General features: G+C 38.1%; 1 long non-coding RNA gene across 1 annotated transcript; it reads left to right on the forward strand.

Moving 5' to 3' along the window:
- Window positions 1–90: 90 nt before the first annotated feature.
- Window positions 91–12,711, forward strand: LOC126762940 (uncharacterized). Its single transcript, XR_007667537.1, has 4 exons — window positions 91–176; window positions 11,638–11,739; window positions 12,217–12,347; window positions 12,424–12,711. It is a non-coding gene; the product is annotated as an uncharacterized LOC126762940 (long non-coding RNA).
- The last annotated feature ends 13,122 nt before the right edge of the window (window positions 12,712–25,833 follow it).

Below are 25,833 nucleotides of genomic sequence, written 5' to 3' on the forward strand. Positions count from 1 at the left end.
GGACGTTCTTTGTTCGCGGTAGCCAGCTTTCGTTTCCTTAAATTACCGAGGCGAGGAAGAAGCAGGCGAAGCACAATTCAAATGCATTTCATAATCGCTTTGCGTAATCGTGCAGCTGTTGACGCGCGAGATTCGCCAATTCATTTTGTGGATATTTTTAAGGTTTTCTCACTCGGGTGGGTCGGCGGTCATTGGCAATAACTTATTACGTTCGTACGTATGTGTGTGTGAGCGCGTGCAATATATACTTGTATGTATGTATATTCGAGCATGTACTTCCTGGGATGCTATTATTGGCTGTTTTGTTAAGTGTTGCTGCAAAATGAATGTCAATGAACTTGTCGAATAAAGCAAAATAATTGTGCGCATTAATTACAATCTTACACATATGCATGCAGGCACTGACAGGGTTATACATACATACATATGTACATACACAAACAGCCACAAATGAACTTTGGTGCAGCAGAGAATGCACAATGAACGCAATTTGTGTTTGAAAGCTTTGTTCGTACGCATAACCTTACACATACATACATTAAATATCGCATAATTACCATTAAAACCACATAAATTTAAATTATTAAATGTAATTTTGAGTTATGACCTTTTTCAAGTTAGCGTGCATTTTGTAAAATATGAAAAAATATGTTTTAAAGGCAAAAAAAAGGATACATTTGTGTTTTTTTTTGCGGCGACTTGAGTAATATAATTTTATTAAATTTAATGAAATATTATTGTACAACTTTTGAAGTATATTAAAAAAATTTTCAATGAAAAATGTTAATAAATAAGCCAGTGACGGTGAATCTCCAGAAGCGCCTCCTTAAAGTAAAAACTGATATTTCCACTAAACACGAGAGAAACACGCGTCTAAAATTTATAAACTAAAAAAGTGACAAAAAAATTTCCCTATATATGCTCAATAATGTACAAAAGGTCCGAATAAAATTACTCAATTTCAAGAAATAAATTCGAAATTTTTTTTTTACCATGAAAACTTTAAACTCCCTTCAAGCGACTGTTGTTGCTAAAAATTCTCCGCGAGTCTTGCATTGTCCTCATAAATACCCAACATTATTGGCTTTATTTCATTCATGTTAAGCTGATAAGTATCTCAGTCCTTAAAATTTTGATTTTAAAACTAAATAAACTATATACAGAGTTCAATTAGCTGGTTGCGTCATTTAATCTAACATAACTGTGTACTCGAAATCAATGAAGTTCCAAGCTAGTTCATACTGTGATCACAGATCCATCAAAAATATAGCAACTGACCAGTAGTAGCTAACCAAATATTAAAAATATCGAAAAAACAGTGATTGAGAGCTTTCCTCAACTCGTCATATTAACTCTTAACAGTTCTTTTTTTTTTTTTGGGTTTTTTTTTTTTTTTTTTTGCATCGAAAGCCGGAGTGCGGAACTTTAATCCGCTAAACCTAACCTACTCCCAACTCATGGCTCTCCCACGGAACCACCGATTAAGTATTACTTCGTGGGAGGGACAGGACATTTAAGTCTCCTCTATTGTGCGGACTGACGGACGCCTAATTTGTTCAAAAAGTCTCAGTTTTGTCATTATGGATGCTGACGCTTCGCTGACAGCTTTCCAATTATCAGTCGACTGACACATGAGTGTCGTTCAATTATCGACCGTAAAACCACCACCGAGTGTGGTTTTTAGTTTTCCCCTTGTATTTGAAAATCGAGGGCAATAAAATAGTACATGCTCAGAGTCTTCTATATGCTCTGTACATGTCGGACAGTTCGGACTAATGTCATTGTGGAATCTGAAAAGGTAGCTTCTAAAGCACCCATGTCCACTAAGTATTTGAGTCAGATAAAAGTCTAGGTCTCCATGTCGTCTGTCTATCCACGAGTGGATGTCCGGTATCAGTCGGTGGGTCCAACGCCCTTTAGATGAGGAATTCCACCGCTCCTGCCACATTTTAATGCTTTTGTTCCTCTCCTCTGTCTTTGCCGATACTGATTTAGGCGCTGATAGATGATATAAACGCTCGAGTTCATCTCCCTGGATGGCAATGGGCGGCATGCTGGCTAATACTTCAGCAGCGTCGGTTGATGTTGTCCGGAAAGCACTTATTACTCGAATTGCAGAAAGCCTATGCACGGCAATTATTTGTTTAGCATACGCTTTTATATCCATTGCCTGTATCCATACTGGTGCTGCGTACAGTATTACGGAGCTCATTGCTTTCGCTAGTAAGAATCGCCGGCTGGAACGCACGCAGCCTGCATTGGTCATCATTCTCGATAGAGCATTGTAAATTTTGTTTGATTTACTGGAGGAATACTCCAGGTGTTCTTTAAATTTTAATTTAGAATCTAATATTACTCCCAGATACTTCAGCTGCGGCTGCGAGGTTATCTCGCACTCCCCTATGGTGACCTCTATTTGTTCTTCTACCTTCCTGGTGCTTATGAGCAAAACTTCAGTTTTTTGCTCCGCCAGTTCCAGACTCATAGAAGAGAACCAATGCCGTAGACCATTTAAGCACTCATTGCATTTGTTTCTTAGGTCGGCTAATTGTTTGGCCACTGCTACCACCATGAGATCGTCCGCATACGCTATTAGCTTCACGTCTGTTGGTTGCTGTCTTTTTAGCACCCCGTCATACATGAGGTTCCATAATAGTGGGCCTAACACTGACCCTTGAGGTACTCCACTCGAGATAGAGTAACTCTTGGTACCTTCGTCTGTATCAAAAAGCAGCCTTCTGTTTTTAAAATAGCTCAATATAATGTTTATGAGGTATTCAGGGGCGCGTATTTCATCCAGGGCTTTGATTATGTGTGCCAATTTTGCCGAGTTGAACGCATTCTTGACATCCAGGGTAATCAGCGCGCAGTACTTTTTTGTGACACCTTTCCATCTTTTGCCACTTACTGCACATTTCGCAGTATCAACGACTTCTCGTAGTGCGTCAATCGTGGATCTCTTTTTTATAAAGCCGTATTGTCTCTCTGATAGTCCGCCGGCTTTCTGGATTGCTAACTCCAAGCGGTTTCTTATTATATTTTCGTACACTTTACCCATTGTGTCGAGCATACACAGTGGTCGGTACGATGAGGGTTCTTCAGGTGGTTTCTTTGGTTTTGGGAGCAGAACCAATCGCTGTACTTTCCACGCCTCGGGGAACATCTCTTCCTTTATGTACATTTTAGCGAATAGTTGAGGCTTTGAGCTTATAGCTTCCTTCAGGGCCCTGTTGGGTATCCCATCCAACCCAGGCGCTTTGGTGTTTTTGATTTTCTTAGCTATGGCCAATAGCTCATCTTCCGTGACTAACGGGGGTGAAACTGCAGCTTCGTTTCGTCGCTTAGCATAGGAAATCTGGTCGTGTCTCGGGAACAATGTTTCGACGACTTTTCCCATAAAAGAGGCATCTTTAGGTTGCTGCTGCTTATTTTTAAATCTCGACATACAGATTTTGTAAGCAGTTCCCCATGGGTCAATGTTTGCTTCCTCACAGAGCTTCTCAAATCATGATTTTTTGCTCCGGGTAATTGCCGACTTTAGGAGCTTCTTGAGGCTTTTATATTCATCTCTAAGGCGGTTTTGGTTTGATTCACTCCGGTTACGCTGCAGACGCCGTCTGGCTGAGTGACAAAGCTTTCTCAGCGTGGAAATTTCCTCATTCCACCAATACACAGGCCGCCGCTTATTGCGATGTGATATTCTACGCATTGTTGCATCACATGCTGCGACCAGTTCATTTCGCACTGTCGATACCAAGTGGGCGGTGTCGTCACCTGATACTTTTGATGCACTCCAGACTAGCTCAAACAAGTCTGGGTCGAACTCCTGTTGCTTCCAGCTTCGCTTTCGGAAAGTGTTTCTGCTAAGAAGTTCGGGCTCTCGGGAGTACGAGATTTGTGCCATAATTGCCATATGATCGCTGTTTGTGTACATGTTTGACACCGCCCACTTAATGTGCCTACTAAGCGAAACATTTGCAAACATAATGTCAATAATAGATCCTTTATTCCCTTTTTGGTACGTATTTTGTGTTCCGGTGTTCACTATTGTTAGGTGCGTTTGACTCAGGTATTCTTGAATTAGCCGCCCTCGATGGTTTGTGCATCTGCTGCCCCATGCAGTTGACCAAGCATTAAAATCACCCGCTATTATAATCGGTGTTTTGCCTCTGGTTTCTAACGAAAGTCTTAAAAGGAAATCTTCGAATTCGGTGATTGCTGCGCTGGGACGAGCATAGCAACTTACAAAATATATCCCATGTATATTGGCCCATGTGAAGCAGTTATGAGCTTCTCTGGAGCAGGTCTTAAAAGGTTGACCTTTGCAGGACCATATTGCTGCTTTGCCAGATTTGTCTGCAATCCATGTACTTTCCGGACGCTGGGAGTATTGTTCACTTAGTATGGCGACATCAATGTTCTCTTCTATGACTGTCTGTTCTAGCAGATCCTGGGCCGCTGCACAATGGTTAAGGTTTAACTGTAGTATCCTCATTTACTTAGAGACTTCATCATCTCGAGATACTTTGGGCAAGTCGTGCTCAATACTGAGTGCTCCCCTTTGCAGAGCATGCAGCTAGGGACGTTTGTGCATACCTTCGCTAAATGTCCCGCGGTTCCACAGCGTGTACAATGGGAAGATCTGTCTGTCGAGCTGCAGCAATTTCGCGCCATGTGACCCAGGTGGAAACACTTATAGCATCTAGGAACAGGCGAATATTCTCGAAGCCGACAGATCGACCACCCAATCTTTATTTTCCCAATTTTAAGTGCGGCCTTGGCATCTTGAGCACGCAGGCATACAAGTGCTATTTGCTTTTCACACTCGATATCTCCAGATTTTCGATTCCGCACTCCCTTTTTAGTGCTGCGCAGATTTCTTCAGGAGTTGTAATTTCATCGAGATCTTTGCACGTAATCGTGACGTTGTGGGTCTTGGGCTGTATCTTAACCATTTCGCCAACCACCCCCTCCAGGGCGCTTTGGAAAGATTCGGCTTTCGTCTCTCCACGATTTTTTAGTTCAATAAGTAAATCTCCTTTTAGCGTTTTACGAATATGGGTTACATTTGAACCCAGTACTTCAAGCCCGCTGTCGCTTTTAATTTTTCGCAGAATATCTGCATATGACGCACCATCCTTCTTTGTTATGATTATGGCATCTGGTTTTGTTCTGATCTTCCTTTCCAAAGGTTTTTTCTTTTTTACAACGTCTACCCATCTTTCACTTGTGTTTAGACTAGTCGTATTTTCCTCTTGGGTTAATTTTGCTGCTCCACTGTACCACAATTGCGGCTTTTCGTTTACATTTTTTTTGCTTTTTTGTAGGTGGTTGATAGCCTGTTGCCTCTCGCATTCTTTTAGGGGTATTTGCATCTCTTCCAATGGTGGGTACTTGCGATGGTTTCCCTATCAAAACTCTTCTCGCTTGATTTCCCAAATTTTCCGTTTTGGCATGTAATATCACTATGCTGCTTACTAATTCGCGCATAGCTTGATTAATATGCCTTTGGCCGGACATCATCATTTCTAGTTCTTTGATTTTTTTTAACTCTTAACAGTTCTGTGCTTATAAAAATGTTTAATAAATTCTCTCTAAGTAAAGTACCTGCTAGAAATGCCAAATAAAATCTCTTATAATAGCATATGATCAAATTTGACTTGGACTGGCCCATTTGAGATCTGTCCGCAAGCAGAATGGTTACAAAATTTTTTTTTCTTAATTGGTAGTATTAAGTTTGCTCTCCACATGTAGCCAATTATTACGCGTTTGGCAACTGTTTGTTTGTGACGTGAAATGCTTGTCTGAGGTTTTTTTATGAAAAAGAAAAAAGCAAGACTACGGAATAGTTGAAGAAGTTATTTGGGAAGCCTACTTTACATTGAAAGTTAAAAATAAATTCTTGAAAATCGTAAGAAAAACTGCTTGGTCATTTGAGGTGTCTAGGTGAAAATATGTATGAACAGAAAATTCATGAATTTTTCACCACGTAAGGCGCCGTCATATTCTAGCTTAGCCACAGCATTCGTTCGACTTGACTCCCTGAAACCTTTTTCCGTTTTCAAAATTGTAAAATCAGCTTCCGAGAACTCGCCAAGATTCCATTAAACTATTAAAAGTAATTCGCTGAAGACACTAAAGGTCCTGCCTGCGGAGCCTTAAAAATTGTATGGAAAATTGGTGTGCCTGTATTTACTCAAAAAGTCCTATTTTGAAGGCAATAATAATGATTTGAGTGTATAAAAATATATGCAAATATTATGTTATTTTTTAGTCCGGATAGTAACGGATAATGTAGATAATTCATTAGAACGGAATAGCGGTTGAAGTAAAAGCAACAAGCCCAAAACGTGAGATTACGAGAGACGAGGAACCGATATAAAATTGACATAGAAATAGAGAGTTATAGTTACTTATATGTTTTTTTTTTATAGAAAGCGAAGTATCACTTACGCTCTCCTTGTAAATGTTAACTTTTTCAAGGTTTCCGAGTAGAGCACAACTTCAAAATATATAAGGATGCTACTCACAAGTTGTGCATGAACTCATGTGTGGATCTTTGGCAATATACTAAATTTAACCCGAGGGCGTCAGGGCATTTCCTTTGTGATCACGCAGGTTCATTAACTTGTCTCGCACACATTTATTACCTTAAACCACATTAACATGTATACATACAAACGTATGGATTCAAGTAAGACTTGTTGTGTTCTGCAACTGGGCTTCGCAAAACGTCTGCCAAATGTCTGGTGAACGTGTAAATAATCCTTGCTTGCAACGAGCTTCAGTTTCCATTTATTTGGGATAAGTATATATGTATGTACATACATATGTATGTACATATTAGTTGAACTCGGTTGATATCGCATGCCTATGAGTGTGTCTATATCTAAAGAAGTTAAATGTATGTGTGGACATCTGCGAGCAAGCGTGTGTGTGTACATCTACCCGCACACAAACACACACGTGTCTTCCAGCGTGCAGACGTATCAGTAGGTCGGTGCCAATGTCTCCTCACATCGCTTTGGATCATCGATCAATGACCAACCGAAATGTGTAGGCACTACGATCACAATATAACGCTCACATATGCACGAACATACATTTGTACGTCTGTGAAGCTGGTCAGCGGCCGCCAACTCATGATGATTACTTTGTTTTTGTGCAACACAATTAATGTAGTTGTTTTTGGTTTGGCGTTATACTCGCGAAAAAGGTAGCCAGGCGTCCGACTTGAATGATCGCGAGCATTTGGAAAGTCAGGCGACTTAGGTCTGCTGTCTCGTCGGTTTTGGGAAAGGGTTGCTCTTAAGGTATGCGGCACTACACGGGCTCACAGTCGCTGCCACAGCATTCATATTCACACTCGTCTGACCGAACCGAAGAATGGCTGGCCGGCCGGCTGACTGGCTGGGCTGATATCGATGAATTTCATTGGAATTTTTATGTGTATTGTATTTGCGTATCAACGTTTGCCAATATATCGTTCAAATATACATGCATACCTACTTGTACATATGTATGTATACGAATATATGTGTGTGTATGCGTTGCCTGTGTTTGTGATTTAATTGCCGCACCCAAAGTTTCGTTTCGCTTCGTTCTTCGAAGCCATTTAGTTATAAAAGAACGCAAAGGATGCTGCACACATGAACACACACAAATGCATATGTATGTATGTACCCACATTATACAGCACATAAGTGTACGCATTCTAAGAGCACATTTATCGAAAACTAGCGCTGAAGCTTAAGCCGCTGCCCTAACTGAACTGTTGAAACTCGTTTTCATTTTAGCGATTTTCTTCCATGTCTTCTTCTTCTTGTGCGGATTTTTAGGGCTCCATCATCTATATGTATACGGCTAAACTTTTTTTATTTTGTGCTTTGACTTAAATTTAGACCCGTGTACAAGGGTGTACGTATGCACATATATGTACATATGTATGTGTTGTTATGCGTTGATGAAATTTCAAATTCCATGCTTTTCGACTCGTCTACATGGTCCATGACTTGTCGAATGCTACATATTACACACATACATGTACATATGCTTACATACACATATCCAAATTCGATCTCATTTACATGCATAGTTCGCACACTCCCTCTGGTGTTCCGATGAACTCGAAGAATTAGTTCATATGGGTGTGGCTGTACGAAGGAAAAAAACGGCTTGATAACAGAAATACGGGAAATTCTCAGTGCTTTTAAATATTTAAATGAATTTATTTAAGACTTTCGTTATAATAACAATATACAAGCACACTCAAATTTATTCTTAATTCTTGAATAAAAATACATATGTATCTAGTATTACGTTTTTGAAGATTACATCAAACACCGAGTTGAGAAAGAACTACTAAACGTTTTCCGTTGGTTGCAAACCCTTGATCGGTTAGGTTATCATATAAATTTCCATGTTCATATATTTAGTTGGTATATGTGTAATAAATGCTCTTGTAAAGGTTATTTTTCACAGCAATAAAATATTGGTATTTAAAGTTCAATGTTTCAACATTCCAATTCGAAAAGTTCCAATTTCCAAATCGATGGCTTATCTGAGTCCAGGAAACTAAAACCAACTACGGAGTCCAAGTTAATTTCTTTAAATTTTGCACATTTCATGGTTACAAAGTCCCTGAGTTACCATTTTCTCTATGCCAAAATGAAGACAGTACAAAGGTGTGGCACTCGGCGACAAAGGTTCAATAAGGAGAACACGGTCGGGTGGATGGACGATGTTTCGAAGCGGTTGGAACTTAAGTGGAACGAATATGATTTCTTTTTCCAATAAAGTCAACGAGACTGAGATAAATTAAATATCAACTACAAAAAACTTCAATTATTTAGGTCTTTTGGACATTATGTTTGTTGGCGTACTAAAGTAAGTAAGGTAAAAGGGTAACATGTGTATTGTCTGTATGCAGCTAGAACCCTTTGTCCACCGTTTTGGGATTTTGAGAATCACAACCCAAAAGAATTGAGCCGGCTTGGCGCCCAAGAATGAATGAAGGCTCTTCTGATGTGAACCGTATTCCAATGTGGAAATGCCCTCGACCGGAATAAATGGTAAACAGAAGGGGCATGGTCTGGGCTTTTGGGCAGTTGAACTTCCCAGCAACTATTTTTAACCGGTCTTGCAACATGTCTTAGAGAAGACATTGCGCTTTCTCTATAAAATTAGAAAATAAACGTTGTAAGATCTTTTGATAAGCCCATGGAATGTCTGTTACTCAGGCGTGTATTTCTTTTCACGAAATCTGTTTAAGACCTTGACAATTAGTTGACTTTGAAATTTAGTGTTGGTTTGCAGATTAAAACCGATAATCATTTTCATTTTCAGTTATACGAATCCTAATATTTATTACACGATGAGACAATGAAGCTTGATGTTCATCATCAGAATCTCTTCTAAGCGAGTCTGAGTGTTCTTATTGGATAACAGTTCACCTGTTCTTTATAAGTAAGGCTAGGAATAGGTAGTTAAAATAAATAAATATCTTCAAATAAATTTCTTCATTATGATAATTACCAAAAAAAATTGAAAAACTACGAGACTGACTACGAGAACCGACTATGTGTGTTCTTTTCAAGCTGTTGGTACAAAATATTTTAATAATCAACCCGACGCTGGTCACAATTCAGCGAATTCGCATGTTTTCAGCCAGACATTGACAGCAGCCGCCAACTATTAACTGATGACAACAAATACAGGTCCAGCAACAACAAGGGCAACACATGCATATGCGGTGACGTTCCTTGTGCCGCTGTAGCAAGTTCCACTATCCGCGGCAACAACTACACAGAGTTATAAAGCACGAAAACTACCCGTTGGTGAACCGTATGGGCGTTCCGACATCAAAAAAGTATGGTTGTTGCCGTTGCGACGGGAAGTTAAATTCGCGAAGCTCCACATATGTATTTGTATGTATGTATATGTACTGCAAGCAACTTCAAAAAAAGAATAGAACGGCAGATAAGAGCAACAATAAACACAACAAAACTTCAAAAGGCCAGCCAACTTCAACTGTCATTTGCAGTTCAACAGCATTTTTTCGCAAAAGTGCAAAACGACAGCTTTCATATCATAACCCCCGCCATATCTCCCCAATGCGAAAACAAAAACCAAAAAACGATTTGAAAAAGCTGAAAAAACTGCAGCAACGAAACTGGTTCTACTTCTTGATTACTCTCGAATGGATGCAATCTGCCTGCCATCTAAGCAAGCCAACAAACAGTCAGGTTCACTGCTTGCCCGACTGACTGAATAAATTGGTCGTTGGTCGACCAGCACATTGGCAGATTGGCAAGGTTGAGGTTGAGGTTGAATTGCCGGCTTTGGCGTTGGTGTTGGCATTATGTGCTGGTCAGTTGGCGATTGGATCACTCGATAGCGCCGAAGCACTGTTCAAATATTTTATTGTTGATATTTGAACTCACGTCTTTAAATTAAGCAAATATGTGTCCATGTGTACATTAGGGATGCACTTATTTTTGGCCAAAAAAAATTAACATAACATAGGTTCGGCTTCACATGTCCTTATTAATCTGCACAATAGTCAAAGTACGCGAACAAGCGAGACCTTCAAGGGGCACATCTGCTGTGATTGCCTGGATGAGGCGATTTTTGGGAATTAAGAAAACTACTGTATCAATTTTGAGGGAATATTTATGTATGTTATAAAAAAATACAGAAAAATTTTTAAGAGAAATTACTGGAACTCAAAAACTATTTAAGAGATCGATTTAAAATTTTAATGAATATGAAAATGTCTTTTTTTTAATCTCAAACTAGATGTCCCTCTGAAATCTTTAGCTCTTGCAATTATGTTCAATCTTCAAAAATTGTACTATGGATCAACATTTTTTGACCAATTTTTATGACTTTACGGTTATATTACTCATGAACTGTAAGTGGTGCTGTCACTTTTTTTCATACTCAAAATTATCAAAATTGAATTGGTACTGAGCAATGCTTAAATATGCCCTCAAAACTTTTGATGTTTTCTCGTTCTCTTGAACTCTTCTTTACATAATAACTCTCTTTTCAATAAAAAAATATAATTTTTTGGTGGATTTTGACAATTTTCTGGCACTCTTTATCTTTATCTCTTTACTGAGATGTCTGGGGGATACTCTGTAGTTGGAATGTAAACTAATTACTGTAAAATAATGAATGATCTTCCTCAAAAAGAGAAGATCTCTGATAAAATAAAGAAAAATTTACAAAAATGCCATATGACAATAAAATTGCATACAGAGCAGAACACCCCTAATATGACTTCTCTTTGCTCTATTTAGCACAGGCTGGATAGAAATCAACACTCGCACACACACATTTGTGCAAAGATAATCTGCGAACATGTTAGTGTCTTCAGATGCGAGTGAGCTTTGCTTGCACTTGATTTCATGTTGTTTCGCTAGAACAGCATTTCTGCTAAGAGTACCAGAATATTTCAAATAGTGTGCCATTAAGCTACGAGCACACACACACACGCACACAAATACATAAATATGCACGTAAAACGCTTGTTGAGCATTTTTAGCAGTTCTCTCTATGAATAAAAGTTTCTAATTGTTTACTATTTTTACGTACTCACGATGTACTCGCACACACTTACACACACCCATGCAGACATGCTTGCCTACATGCACATAACTGTGAGCATTTGAAGCGACGGCAGTCGACCTTGACCATGGAAAGAAATTCGCTTTGTTGTGCGCTAGAAGTTAGCAGGTAAGTTAATTGGTTATCAAAAAAAAAACAAAAATAAAAAAATAAAGACGAAAATATAGTGATAAGTGGCATATACTGAGAATATATACATATGTATGTATGTACATAAACATATAATATATGAAATCATTTGTGAGCATTTGCATGCAAGCACATTTTGGAAACTTGCTTGGAATTTATTATTCGTTTGCTTATAAATAGATTCATGATTTTTGCGTAATTTTGGGAAAATTTCCTGTATTGTTCAGACATTTATATGTCTGCTTAAGCGGTATTTTTGGTCGTAAAAAGCACATGCATTCGAGACATTTATATACTAAAATAGTTGTCCTCAGTTACTGCAAGTCACAATTTTAGATCAAAAATAGCAATCTTTCGTTTGACTGCTATTTCTTCTTCAAAAAAAGAAAAGAGGGCTAACATTGACTATCTACATATGCTCGCAGTGAAGGAACGTGAGTCGATATTTTCTTTCAGGATCCATTATAGTACATATTTACTGACATTTTGGTACAAAATGGTGGCTATTGAGCCAATTTTTGGAGGGACTCGAAGAGCGACGGTCATTCTGGAAACTGGTTGCATCTTTAGCTATACATACATATATGGTTAGCTAGTAAAACATATATGTTTTTAATTATATATATACATATATTTTATTATTATACATTTTTGGCAGAATAGCGGACTCGCTCGATTTGAAAAATGCAGTTTTTCAATCTGACAGACCAACATGCTTCAACGCTCCAGCGGATTTGACAGAAATTTTTTTATGTCTTCAAACTCGGAATAAGCCAGCAAGAATGTAACAAACGCTAAGCACAAAATTTATTCGAATTATTATTAACAAAAACACAAAATTTAATTCGAAGAGCAAGTTGAGAATATTTCTTTGCTATTTAATTTATATTTCAACAGGAAGTACATTTCGATTGTTGAAGACAGTATACGTATTTTGAATTGTTTTTGAAATCTGGAATTGTTTTTATTCGAGTTTTACCGGCCAGTTTGTATGGTAGCTACATGCTACAGTGGTCCGATAGCGGTGGTTCAGCCAAATAAGTAGCTTTTTGCCGAGAAACGGACGTGTAAAAAATTTTAAATATGTTGACGAGTCCTTCGATCATTACTTGGGAGATGCTTTAAAAATTCTCAAAATTAAGCAAAGAGTATTTCTTGGACCTGCAGGTGCATATGAACCCTTAAGTGCCAAATAAAAGCTCCTGAGCTAGCAGCACTAGCCGCTTAGCGCTAGCATTTGCCCTTACCGCCTTATAAAGATGAAATTTTCGAAGTTACTGACGTTGCTGTTGCTATCGCTTTTGCTATTGATCTGTATATAGTTGTATGTGTATGTATGTATGTGCTATGTAGAACCGTCCAAAGTTATCCACGTATTTTGATATTTGTGTTATTGTATGACAACAACAATAATGTGTTGATTATTATTTAGCTGCGAGTGCATTGAAATTTGTGAGCATTTTTTGTGCTTTGCTTAGCATCAAGGACAAATGACGTCAGTGCCAAACATCGTATCGCATATACGTGCATATGTGTGTGTGTGTGTGCATGCGCTTACCCACCTTTTGAACATATCTGCGAATGACCGTATGTTGTTCGCTGTTTTTGCATCGAATTTGCGAACGCTCCAAACGTTTTCTTAATAATTCTATTCGCCGCTGCTCGTCTAATGTCATATTCGCATTGCTTTCTTCTCTTTTCGCGCTTCTATTTCCAAAAGCTGGTATGTTTTTGCAATGCGATTGCCATTTTTGTTGCTATTTTGCCGTTTTTTGTTTTTATTTGTTTCTCTTTTTGTTAATGGCTTTTTTCGCTGCTGTTGGCTGTTTTCAGAAATAGAATTATTGATAAAAGCGAAATGACATTTTCTTATGTTTAAGTGCCTGCAATGAATGCGAGACACGTAGCTTGTTTGCTGGTGTGCATGTGTGTGCATGTTTGTGTACGTGTATTTATGCGTAATTTATTGTTGTTATGTTTGGCGTTGCTGATAATTTATTAAACAAATATGTATAAAGAAATCAAATAAAAATTGTGAAATGTCAACGTACATTTCAACGACTCTGATTGCCCCTGATCGCCTCTCTTCGCCGCCGACAATGAAAATTCGCTCAAAGTGGAAACATCAAGGTGGTGTCTCTGAATTTTCTATGGGGGTGTAGTGCGCTTGTATGGTGTTCTACAGCACATTTCGAAATGCAGTGATGCAACTGACCTTTAAAAATCACGCTCGAGATGGCATCTAAATTTATATTTTACGTTATTTAGAATGTTCGCCATCAACTCCATGAATGTGCAGTCGCGCCGAAAAAGGAAAGCTTTAGCATTCCGGTTTATAAGTCATTAGTAGTAGTGGAGTAGAGAAATTCAGGCTTTACTTTCTCATTAAAACATTCAGTTTTCGAGTTTTCGAACTGATCATGCAATTAATATAACTTCGAATTACCTCACATTTCTTCTATTCATTATTCAACAGTCGGTGAAGGACTAAATACACAGTTAATAGCAAAATAATGTCTCGCAGCTTCCAACTTTGAAATTCATTTCATATTGATTTACTTTGGTTTCTTCAGCTTGCGATCCTTTCTTAATCATTTTTTGTTATACTACACATTTATAATTGACATATTCCGTATCCAAATATTGATATTTCTATATATGTATACCAAATATGTACATATGTACATATATCTGAGTATTCCACAGTATGTTCGAAAAATGAGATTTCAGAAGAATAACGGATATCGTGGCAAAGATGAGTCGAAACCGAAAAAACCACGTCAAAGCAGGTCAAAAATCAAGGTTATGTGGTAATTTTTTTTCTTATATTGAGGTAAATTCATGACTTTCAGCGCGTGCCCACATTTGGGAAAGGGTCTACAAAACCACCTGGCACCTTCTTTGTGGAATTGACCGCCATAACTGTTGGAATATTTTGCATATTAGACTTAAACTGCCGTCTAACTTCCATATCTGTTTAAAATCCATAGCTACATGCAATAATTTTCACTGTCTAGTTGTGTGAGCGCTTACGCCTAGCAATCACAACAATAGCAACAATAGTGCCAACATGCAACAGCAGCAGAAGCAGTTATGCGCCTTGAATTATAATGAAATGAGGACTTTTGTGCAAACGCATTCGGAACTGACAGTGTCGCCACAGGAGCGATAACCCTTGCCGGGGGTTATTTAGAGCCATTCGGACATGGGACTTTAATTCGCGTTGGCATTCAGTTTAGCACTTTGTGCGCTGTTGCGCTGTTGCTGGCGGCAAAATGCGCACTTCTCTTCTGTTTATCTGCGCGGTTAACACCGATTTCCATGAGCGCACTTGCGAATATTATACGTCTTGAGTGGCCATTCAATATGAAGCAGGCATGAGTGTGTGTGTGTATGCACACATCACTTTTTATTTTTATTTCATTTCGGATTTTTATTTCTTCCAGCTTGCCTTGCACAACAACTCAACAACCGTACACTCGGGCGCTCGACGAGAATGAAATGCAAGCAGCGGCCGTAGATGCTTCCGCTGTGCCGCCACATTTCATGGTGACGCACCGTCATCGCGCGACGACGCGTTCAATGCAAATACTGCGACGGCGCGGCATACAGGGTCATTGGTTCGTTGATTCCAATGTCGTCTTCTGCATCGCCGTCATCGGTAGTTTCGGAGTCGTCGTGGTCGGAATTGGAATTGGAAGCGTAATCGGTTTCGTCGACGGCAGGACAGTTCAATCACATTTCAAAAAAGGTTCGAGGTCAATGCGCGTGCGTGCAACTGAGCACATACCCCTCAACCATGTATTGAATCGCGAGTGCATTTGTATGTGTGCTGATATGCGCTGGTTGATTGTGACAGTTCGAAGTCTCTTAGCTGGCGCGCGCTTTTTAACCATTGCAAGATGCTGCACCATCGGCAGCTGCAATATTTTACAGTTTTGCATCGTTTGACACATAAAATTATTACTATTTTATTGTTTTCATACAATTTACTATTTCTTTATGTTAAGATCAGTGGCCCCTGACGTTTAGTAAATGTCTAGCTTCAAATATCTGATAGGTTATCAGAGTAGATGAAAACGAAACACAGTTCACAGTTTGATACAATATATTTTCCAGTACTTTTATCCCTTTTTGGCTTAGGACAAGTCTGGTTAACATGAATATCTGATCAAAAAGAATCGGACTGACGAAAAACAAACTGCATTTTCAGGTATTTTACAACAAATTTTTAATATACACTTCAAACGGCCTCTTGAGCTAATTCTAGCATGTCAGGGCTTAGTCCTCGACTGATATGGCAACTACGTTGTAAAGTATCTTTTCTTGACGGTGTTTTTGCAAAAGATACAGATATTTTGGTACGAGCATTAACACGCTTTATACCCTAAACATTACTAAACATTAACCAAAACGTATTGAGTCGATTCATAAGAGATCCTCTGCTATCTCTCTGATGTTAACGCGACTATTTTAAAGCATTGTTTCTGTATCTTTTTCGATGTTATCGTCATTAACATATCCTTCCAAATAGGGCGTTTTTGCTTTGTGCCACAATTTAATTGATTCCGTAGTGGGGATTCCATTTGAAACACAACACTTCAAGCAAACTAGTTGTTAGTTTCTTTTTTCCTTTTTACAAATTGTTACACAAAAAGTTTACACTTCTTGCACACTTATTGACGTATAAAGATCGAGCTTCTCACAAACATAAAAAAGTTCTCTCAATTTAGAAAAAAAAGGTTTTACCGATTCAGTGTGCGCGCACCGGACCAAATTTTCAGATGGTACTTCTGAAAATGCAAGGTCTCTTTGCCAGCGGTTCTATAAATAGAGATAACACGAACTTCGAAGCTGACGAAACCTCAATTTTCATTGAAGTTATCAATTGTCGCTTTTCCATTCGCATTCAAACTCTAACATCGCGCATGAAAAAACATTGAAGCTTCGTTGGGAACGATACGTAGATATTCGATATACTAGATCTTCCGCCCATCAGAAGAACCCATATAGATGACATATTTGAATACAAGAAGTGAAGAAAAGTTTAATATCATCTATAAAGGAACGGCCATCATTAGAAAATCATCTCCAAAACTTTATATTTCCTTTCCAGCGGCATTTGAGCCCAAGCGTCTCTAAATGTTTCTTTTATAAGTAAGGAACACGACTGGGGAGCAGAAAAATGTATGAATTTGCTCCAAAGATTATCTAAGTTTTAGCTCTTAAATATTTTTATTAAAAAGCGGAGGCATTATAACGCTTACCTCATAAGGAAAAAGATAAGAAAGTTCACTTAGATTGAAATTTGATAATTATCTATCCTAAACAAATTGTTTCACAAATCAAACAAAAAAACTATAATAATGTAAAGAATTTGAATAATATGATCCCAATAAATTTACCTCAATTGAATTATCAAACAACTAATGCTAAACACAATACATGTGCTTAAGCAGCTAACAATCGATTCTAATTGATTGGCTTTCGAGTTAAAAAATAAACATTCTCTGACATTTAACGATCTCTGGACGCACTATTCGCTGTGAAACCAAGCCATTGCTCATCATCATCAACTTCTTCCACTTGCGCCGTGGCATGCAATGCATTACAGCAATTTGGCCTTTGTCACGTTCCTACAATAAAAATTCGTTCCAAGGATAATAATCATCCACACAAGTGAGTGAGCGATTGTCGAACGATCGAATGCATGAATGAGTATCGTCTCTGCTGCTGCCTCTAGCCCAAAAGCAAGAAAATAATATGTGAGCAAATGGATGTAAGTCTAGCAAAAACTAAAGTGAACCGCTTTCGAAGCATATGTGTAATTGATGGCTACAAAGACACACACACACACAAGTGTATATTTTGAAGACAACACAGTGGAGAGCCCAAACCGCAAACCGCAACGAGCTATATTTTAGTACAAGAACAACAAAAAAGATAAACTCACAGCAAACAAGCAACATTGATGTCAGCCAAATAGCAGCAAGAGCAGCCGCAACAACAACGACAATAACTGTAGTAATAGCTTTGGGGTCTTACTGCAACTGCAACAACACCGGCAACGGCATTGGCAGTGCGATGGAAGCGCAACATATGTTGCCCCTTATTTTTGCCATTTTGTTCGCTGAAATGCAAGTGTTGCGCTGATGTGTTGGTGGCAAAAATGCATTCGTGACACATAAATGTGGAATTCAGATGACTTCCTGTCGGCGATCAGCAGCCACCAATGGGGCTATAAAGATCCGCAACCAAACTCCAGCAGCGATCCATCTTCAGTTGAGCGAGTTGTTGTTGGCTTGAAATTCATAACTATTTAATTAGATAATTGACTTTTTCTTAAATAATATTATTTGGCATTGTTAAAAAGTTCATATATCAAATGTCGGCTACAAATTGTAATACTGTGCATTGTCTTCTATTACGTTAACTACATTTCGGATGATATTGATTGAATAGAGGGGTTAGTATTCAAACGGTCAAAACCATAAAGAGGATGCAAAAGCCGGTTTCAGATAAGATCTGCATAAACCTTTATTATAATATAATTCCAAGTAAAAAACGGCGTATTTGAGAAGAGACTGCATATAGACAGCGACAAGATATCCTTACCTTGTGCATTTCAATCTCTACAGTCACTAATTGTTAGCATATCATATCATAGCATTAGGTGTATTAAAAAATAATCCGTTATTTGGTAATCTGTATCTCTCGTTATATAAGAGCGATCGGGCTAAGCTATATGTACTGATGTGTCTTCAAAATATACACTTGTGTGTATGTGTGTTTGTAGCCATCAATTAATCATATGCTAACGGTTCACATTAGTTTTTGATAGATTTATAGTACATACATACATATGTATATCCATTTGTTCACATCTTCTTTTCATAATTCTTTAGAACAGAATTTAAATCCGGTATCCAATACTGCGTTCCTTTCCAGAGAGGAGTGAGAAAACGGGGATGTTGACAGGGACGCAGAGCTATACGGATGGGTCCAAACTAGATAATCATGTGAGAGATGGAGTTTTCTCAGCAAAAGTAGACATCAAAATCGAAATACGTCTACTAGACCACTGCACTCTTTTATAAACCGAAATCACAGCAACTAAAGAAAACCTTCTTGTTTTGATAAGGAGTGTGCAAGAAATATATACATATATATATACTAGCTGTTTCCGCAGGCGTTGTCCTGCATGAAATTATGTGTTTTAAAATGAAAAGATAGTTGAATTTATGTTCTGTTAAAAATCATTTATTTTCGATTTTTCTAAATTTGTTTCAATGTAACGCAGCTTGATAAACAATATTTTTTGTTTTCTTTTCTGATGCGTAAATGTTCCATCTCGTGAACACGCCACGTCCTATATCTGGCCGTGTGAAAAACATAGCATTTCCAGATTTATGCCACACTCTTCTAGCGACTATCCTTGTGTCCTGTTGATTGTCATCGCAAGTGCAATTTTTCCTGGAAACTGAATACGGTTGACCTGAAATGGCTGTCGGGTTCCATTAAACAGTTTCGGCGCATGAAGATTGTGAAACATAATAATGACAGATCCAACTTTGAGACGCAAATGATGTGGTGGCATACCAAACCTCTTCAAAGAATTTAGAAATTCCACTGGAGAATTCACGGCGTCGTCTTCATTGTCAAGACGATCGATCGATTTGTATGAGCGCAAGTCTCCCGGAATTTGACTTTGAATCTTCCAGTTTAAGTCAACAACATCGGTATTTTTGGCAGCTAAATTTGCTCGTTCTCTCAAACAATAGCAGTTACGATAATTTGGCCAATGTTCGGATAAGTTTATTTTTCAATGAAGTGAATTGAAACAAGAAAAAACGTTAACTTCGGTTGCACCGAAGCTAAATACCCTTCACAGGTGCATTTCTGTCAGTAACTATGTATTCAGTTTGTATGGAAGCTATATGCTATAGTAATCCGTTCTGAACAAGTTTTTTAGAGATTACATTGTTGCCTTAAAAAATAATCTATACCAAATTTCGGGAATATATCTTGTAAAATGTGAAAGTTTTCCATACAAGCATTTGATTCCGATCGTTCAGTTTGTATGGCAGCTATATGTTATAGTGGTCCGATATCGGCCGTTCCGACAAATGAGCAGCTTCTTGAAGAGAAAATGACGTTTGCAAAATTTCAAAACGATATCTTGAAAACTGAGGGACTAGTTCGTATATATACAGACAGACGGACGGAAAGACGGACATGGCTAAATCGACTCAGCTCAATATACTGATCATTTATATATGTATATACTTTATAGGGTCTCTGACGATTCCTTCTGGGTGTTACAAACTTCGTGACAAACTTAATATACCCTGTTCAGGGTATAAAAAGGCAGGTGAAATTGATATCAAACCACCGGAGGTATCAACAGAAATTTGCCCATCCCCATGTTGCTTTCTTTGGTGACTTATTTGCAAACGTATTTGATCAATTTCACCAAACTGCAATACTCAACATTGACATGAGTTTTGAATGTGAATTAGACAACACTGGCGAATATGGTACAATCTATGTGTTGTCAACTTCGATATTCCCTCCACTAAATTGAATGCTAAATGTTCTGTCTGGTGAGTGACGCCGATCATTTCTAGTTTGTGTTTCCGAAAGAAAAGCACGTGGATAGTGTTTGGTGCATTTATTTTCAGACATACAAACCGAAGTGGGATTGTGGTGTCCGCAAGGCCCATGAACCATATTGGTTTTCATCACTTCGTATAATACTGGATTTTTCTCTGCATCAGCAATTTCCGCAGAAATGTTTTAATCAATTCGATCTGGTGTAACCACCATCTCCATCCAAAGAAGAATGTGTGCGTGTGGCTAACCTCATTTTTGCTACTCATATATCCAGCATCTAACAGAACCATATATACCATACGTTGCTTCAATATAAAGTCCATCAAACATCACTGCTGTTGATTGAAAAGTCGTGCTGTGACATAGTGACGATCGCTTGCTGATTGACCGCGATCCATAATTCCACACGTATGTCATCGCATCCTGGGAGTACTTTTTGCCTTGCCTTGCCTTGGACTGCCATACGTTGATGGCAAAAAGAACGCCGACCGATATTAACTCGACCTCTTCGTGGCTTCGTATTAAATTTCAATCTGTAATTAATCACTTCGTGTGAAACACACATAAAGTTTTCACTGAATAATTTTCAATAATTTTTCTTTTGAATAGCCGGAATAAAAAAGTAAGCGACCGAAATTGAACGATTCAAATAATTTACAAATCAAAATATTGAAACACAAAACAAACAAAACTTCAATTGTATGGAAAAAAGTTATTTTTTGGAATTGCCCAATTTTCCGACTTTTCCTCATGAAAAGTATAAGATATTTTTATTTCTAAATCTTTCCCGATCCACAACGAACAATCTCTTAAAATTTCATTAAGATTGGTGCAGCCGTTCTCTTAGAGTTACTAACAAACAAACATTAATTTTTATATAACGTTTGTATGGGAACAAGAAAACGGCTGTTGTTAGGGGTATTTATTATTTGAATTATTTGAATTTTTTTCGCCATAAAAACCATTTTTGAACTTCAGCGAACATTTAAAAAAAAGAATTGGCCAAATTGGTCCAGGCGTTGTTGAGTTATGCGCTTTGCAACACATTTTGGGATTCATTTTTATATTTAAGATATATACATATGTACTATGTATATAAGTATGTACATATGTACATACTATATACATATGTATATATGTATAGTACATAGCTAAGCAGCTTTAGAATCACTGAAGTCTCTTTGGGTTTTGTAAAAAATAGTGAAGGAATACCTTGATCTCTTAGTGGATCTAATATCCTATTTCATCACGATAAACTTGACGTAGTGATATTCTTGGTAAAAGTGAAGCAGGTGAATAATCACCACTCTACAAGTAGAATATGCCCCTGGCTACTAATATATAGTTGCACATGCCGACTATTAAAACTCCAAAGGAATGACATAAGAAATCTAGTAGGAGTACTAACAGGTCACTGTCTAATTAGTAGGCATGTTAGGAGACTAGGAACGAAATATAAAGACTATTATAGAATCTGTCAGCTGGTAAAGGAAGACGAGACTATAAAACATCTTCTATGCGAATGTAAAGCGCTTTATATAAAATAACCGTTTAAAAAACGGTAATAAAAGCTTGATGAATGGGTGTCACATAAGTTAAGGCTCAGAAACAGAATTTTCATCTGCGAATCGCTGCTGAATTGCAAGAAAACCGATACATTTCTGCAGCGGTTAGATGCTGGTGATGAAAAGTGGTTGATTTATGACAACGTGAACTGAAAACGGTAGTGAGCGAATCGTGGTGAGCCAGTGGAAACAGTGGCCAACATAGGATTGACGATCAAGAAGGCTTTGTTATGCGTTTGGCAGGCAAGCATCTACCATGATGAATACTGTCAGAATTGGACCAATCGCTCAGGAGCGCCCAGCTTTGGCCAATAAGAGAGGAAGCTCCGAAGGTTTTTATGCATCCATCTTATAGTTCTCGAACACGAAACTACTTGCATATTTCAGCAAGTTACCGCGGAATTAAAACATGAAAGAGCTCTCTGAAAGCAATATACTTGTAAATAAGTTCGCATATTCATTTACATATAATTTATCTTTCTCTGAAGGATATTGTGGCAACAAAGCAGCTAGTCTTACCACTTACTAGATGTATTTATTTTTTCACTTAACCATTTGTCACTGTTTCCTTCGATTATTCAGTTTTAATCGTTCTGGGAGTTTTGCAAAGCGCTGTCGGTTCGTCGCCTAGTTACCCATCTCGCCATTGTTGTTGCTCTGAAAACTCTTCACGCTTCCCACACATCTCGAGAAATAGGCGCGTTAACTCACAACACCAGCAACAACAGCTATAACATCAATGGTGTTCGTAAGCGACGGAGTGCGGAATCGTCGCAGTCGACACCACACAGACGCCATTACAACAAAAGTGAAATAAAATAAAATAAATGAAATGAAATAAAACAAAAGGAAGGAAGAAGTAGTCACAACATTCAACTGCACAAAAAAATTCCAGATGCGCGCAATATGGTGCATTCGAAAAGGCTTTTTTGCAGTCTGTTATAAGTTTAGCACTTCAATTTTGTAATCTACTTATACCCAGTACTTTATTTGGAGGCGATAGTTTTGACTTTGTTTTTGTCCTTTACTCTCATACGAATTGAGGAAGTGCGAGCATACTTCCTTTTGATTTTCTGGTTCAAAACTAAAGTCGGAAGTTGTATGGTAACGAAGGAGGAACTGAGAACCCCTGAGAAGAGTTCAAAGAAATTACGTATATTATATATATTGTACATCGATGCTCTTAGACTATTTCGTTTTGTATCGCTGTGCCTTGGGAGTCAAGTTAATTAAACATTACCCTAAATACAGGCAGCACTTTCAAAGTTAACAACTTATTTCATACGGAGGGAATATAAAACGGAAGAAAGAAGGTTTTTATCGCTAGGTTAAAGTAATCCTTATATCTCTCTATCGAAATCTCTAATCGCGTGAATGGTCGTTTTTCGATTTTCCTATGCTTATGTGATATAATATCTCGCTGGCTTCAAGACCAAGGCGAAATTTCCTCTGGTTATTTCGGACAATTGCTGTTCCGCTCAAATCTGAGGCAGAGCTTAAATCCATATGGTTTTGCAAGTAGTTTAATTTGAATAATATATGAATAATTTAGAGGAAAAGGTTATACAACCTAGGCCTACGAAACATGTTGCCTACATTTAGAAGGTTTTCTATTAAATATAATTTTAGGATATATAAATGAAACACACATATATGTACATAAGAGTGCAATTTGTTGCATAATTTATAATCTTCACAACCTTTAAGGAAGGCATTTCAAAAATATACCACATTATTATTTAGCCCGTGGGTATAAAAATTTCAGTTTCACTCGAACTTAAAAATATATATTTTTTGTTGTAATATGCATTTTCATGGTTGCAGTCGCATTGTTAATCGTCTTGACAGCCAACTTCAAGGCCATTGCAATATTTTACTTAGCGTGCATACACACAGGATGAGGATCAGCCAGTGCGCTATCACCCTCACCGCTATCGTCGCAAAAGCCGTGCATTTGTCACGACGCCCGCGCCGCAGAACGCGCTATGGACTGACAACCGCCGTCGCATATCTCGCAGATCGCTTAGCACCTCAGCGACCCGCTTTGTGCTTGGCTCTTTGCTGATTTTCTGCTTAATACTTCGCTCCTTGAATGTTGGTTCAGCTGGGGCCTGCCTTTTGGAATATTAAGATTGTTTTTGCAGTTTTTTCGGTTGCCTCCATCAGCACCGCAGTCTTATCCGACCACTCACGCACTAAATGCACGCAAAATGCCGTCGCTGGTTTTTTGCTTTTTATTTTTTATTGTTGCTTTGTGTGTTTTGAGTTCCTAACTACACAGTCGCCACGTCATTCAAAATACGCGTAGTCGCCTATGAATCATGCGTAGTTTCAATGGAACAAGCAAAGTCTACATTTTAGTCATGACCATGAGAAATTAACATCTTCCGTTGACTTTTCCACTGGTCATTTCCATTTCGAAATTTACATTGTATTCTGTTTAATGACTTCTTGACGGAGGTGGGGATAGATTTTGAAAACTTATGATTATTAATTGCTGAAGAAAGTGTGTTATGCATGTGTGTATGAGTTTATGGTATTTTCGTGAAATAAATTTGTTGTCACGTACAGTCATGCGAAAGCGGATTCCTTATAATATATACATGTACTTCAAATATGTTTAAAGTTGAATTCTGTATTTACTGTGTTTAGTTTAAGATGTAGGGGGGTATTATAGTTTAGAGTCCCACACCACTTCCATGTAGAAACCACTCCCAATGAGAAAGAAACAACAGCCTCGGATGAAAGATCCCTCTTTTGATAACGACCACAGCAAACGTAACAAGGACTATGAATAAAGGGCATTCAGCTAAAATGTACGGTTCCCAAATTTGGAAAGTGCGCATTCCAGTTGTTTGATGTCCTCGCAAAAGTAAAGGTTGACATCACAGCTGTCCATGAAATGCGATCGACGGGACAAGGACGGAAACGAATGGAGTAGGCCCTTTCGATATTTAATGCAGCGGCCATATAAAGGGGCGCAAATTCAAAGTGTAAACACAATGGCTACGACAGACTGCAAACTACATCTGTCAAATATTAAAATACACACGGTCTTATGGGCGTTATTTTGACAGCTGCACGACTACATCAGGCCGACATTGTCGTTCTCGCTAACTTCAATATCCTCCTATTTTTGCCAACGACAGTAGGACGACAGTAGAGTTGACAGTAGAATGAAAGATAGAAAAAGGAGGTAGAGTGGTGATGCCACTAATATGTAAAATGTAAAATGATTCACAGCTCTAACAAACTTGACGTAATTTTACAAATAAAAGCATAAAATAGCTTTATTATAGCTCTATTATATCATTTATAATAACAATTGATAATTTAAAGCAAAAATATTGACCTATTTACTTATTTTTCGCATAAAAAATTTCATTTTGAACAAAATATTAAAATTTCATTGAAGTGAAAGAAATTAGTATGGCCACAACGAAATTGTGTACATACAAAATGGACAACTGCGTTGTTTTGTGTACATGCCGGCCGTTGTGTTGTTGTTGCTTCTCAAAATGTACATGTAGTAAGATGAACAACGACGTTTTCAGTTCACTGTCGTGCCACTGCAGTCTGTCGTAGCCATTGTGTTTACACTTTCAGTGTACGATCCGTGGTGAAAGAAAAACTTAGTCATCGAGTCCTAGCATTCTCTCCGGTGGATGGGCGTCCAACCACAATCCGCATCAGAGTAAAATTTTTCAACATAACCGAATATGTGCTGCGACTAACGAAAGGTTTTAAGACCGGAGCATACTCTTTTAGGACCCCCCAGAGGTAATCTAGTGGCTGATGTTTGAGCATACTGAAGTTATGGTGGGAAAACACTTATCCAGCCTGCTGAACGGCAGTGAAATTGTAACATCTGGATATGGCGAACCCGATTCCCCAA

The sequence above is a fragment of the Bactrocera neohumeralis genome, chromosome 6 (genome assembly GCF_024586455.1).
Source record: "Bactrocera neohumeralis isolate Rockhampton chromosome 6, APGP_CSIRO_Bneo_wtdbg2-racon-allhic-juicebox.fasta_v2, whole genome shotgun sequence".
Classification (NCBI taxonomy): domain Eukaryota; kingdom Metazoa; phylum Arthropoda; class Insecta; order Diptera; family Tephritidae; genus Bactrocera; species Bactrocera neohumeralis.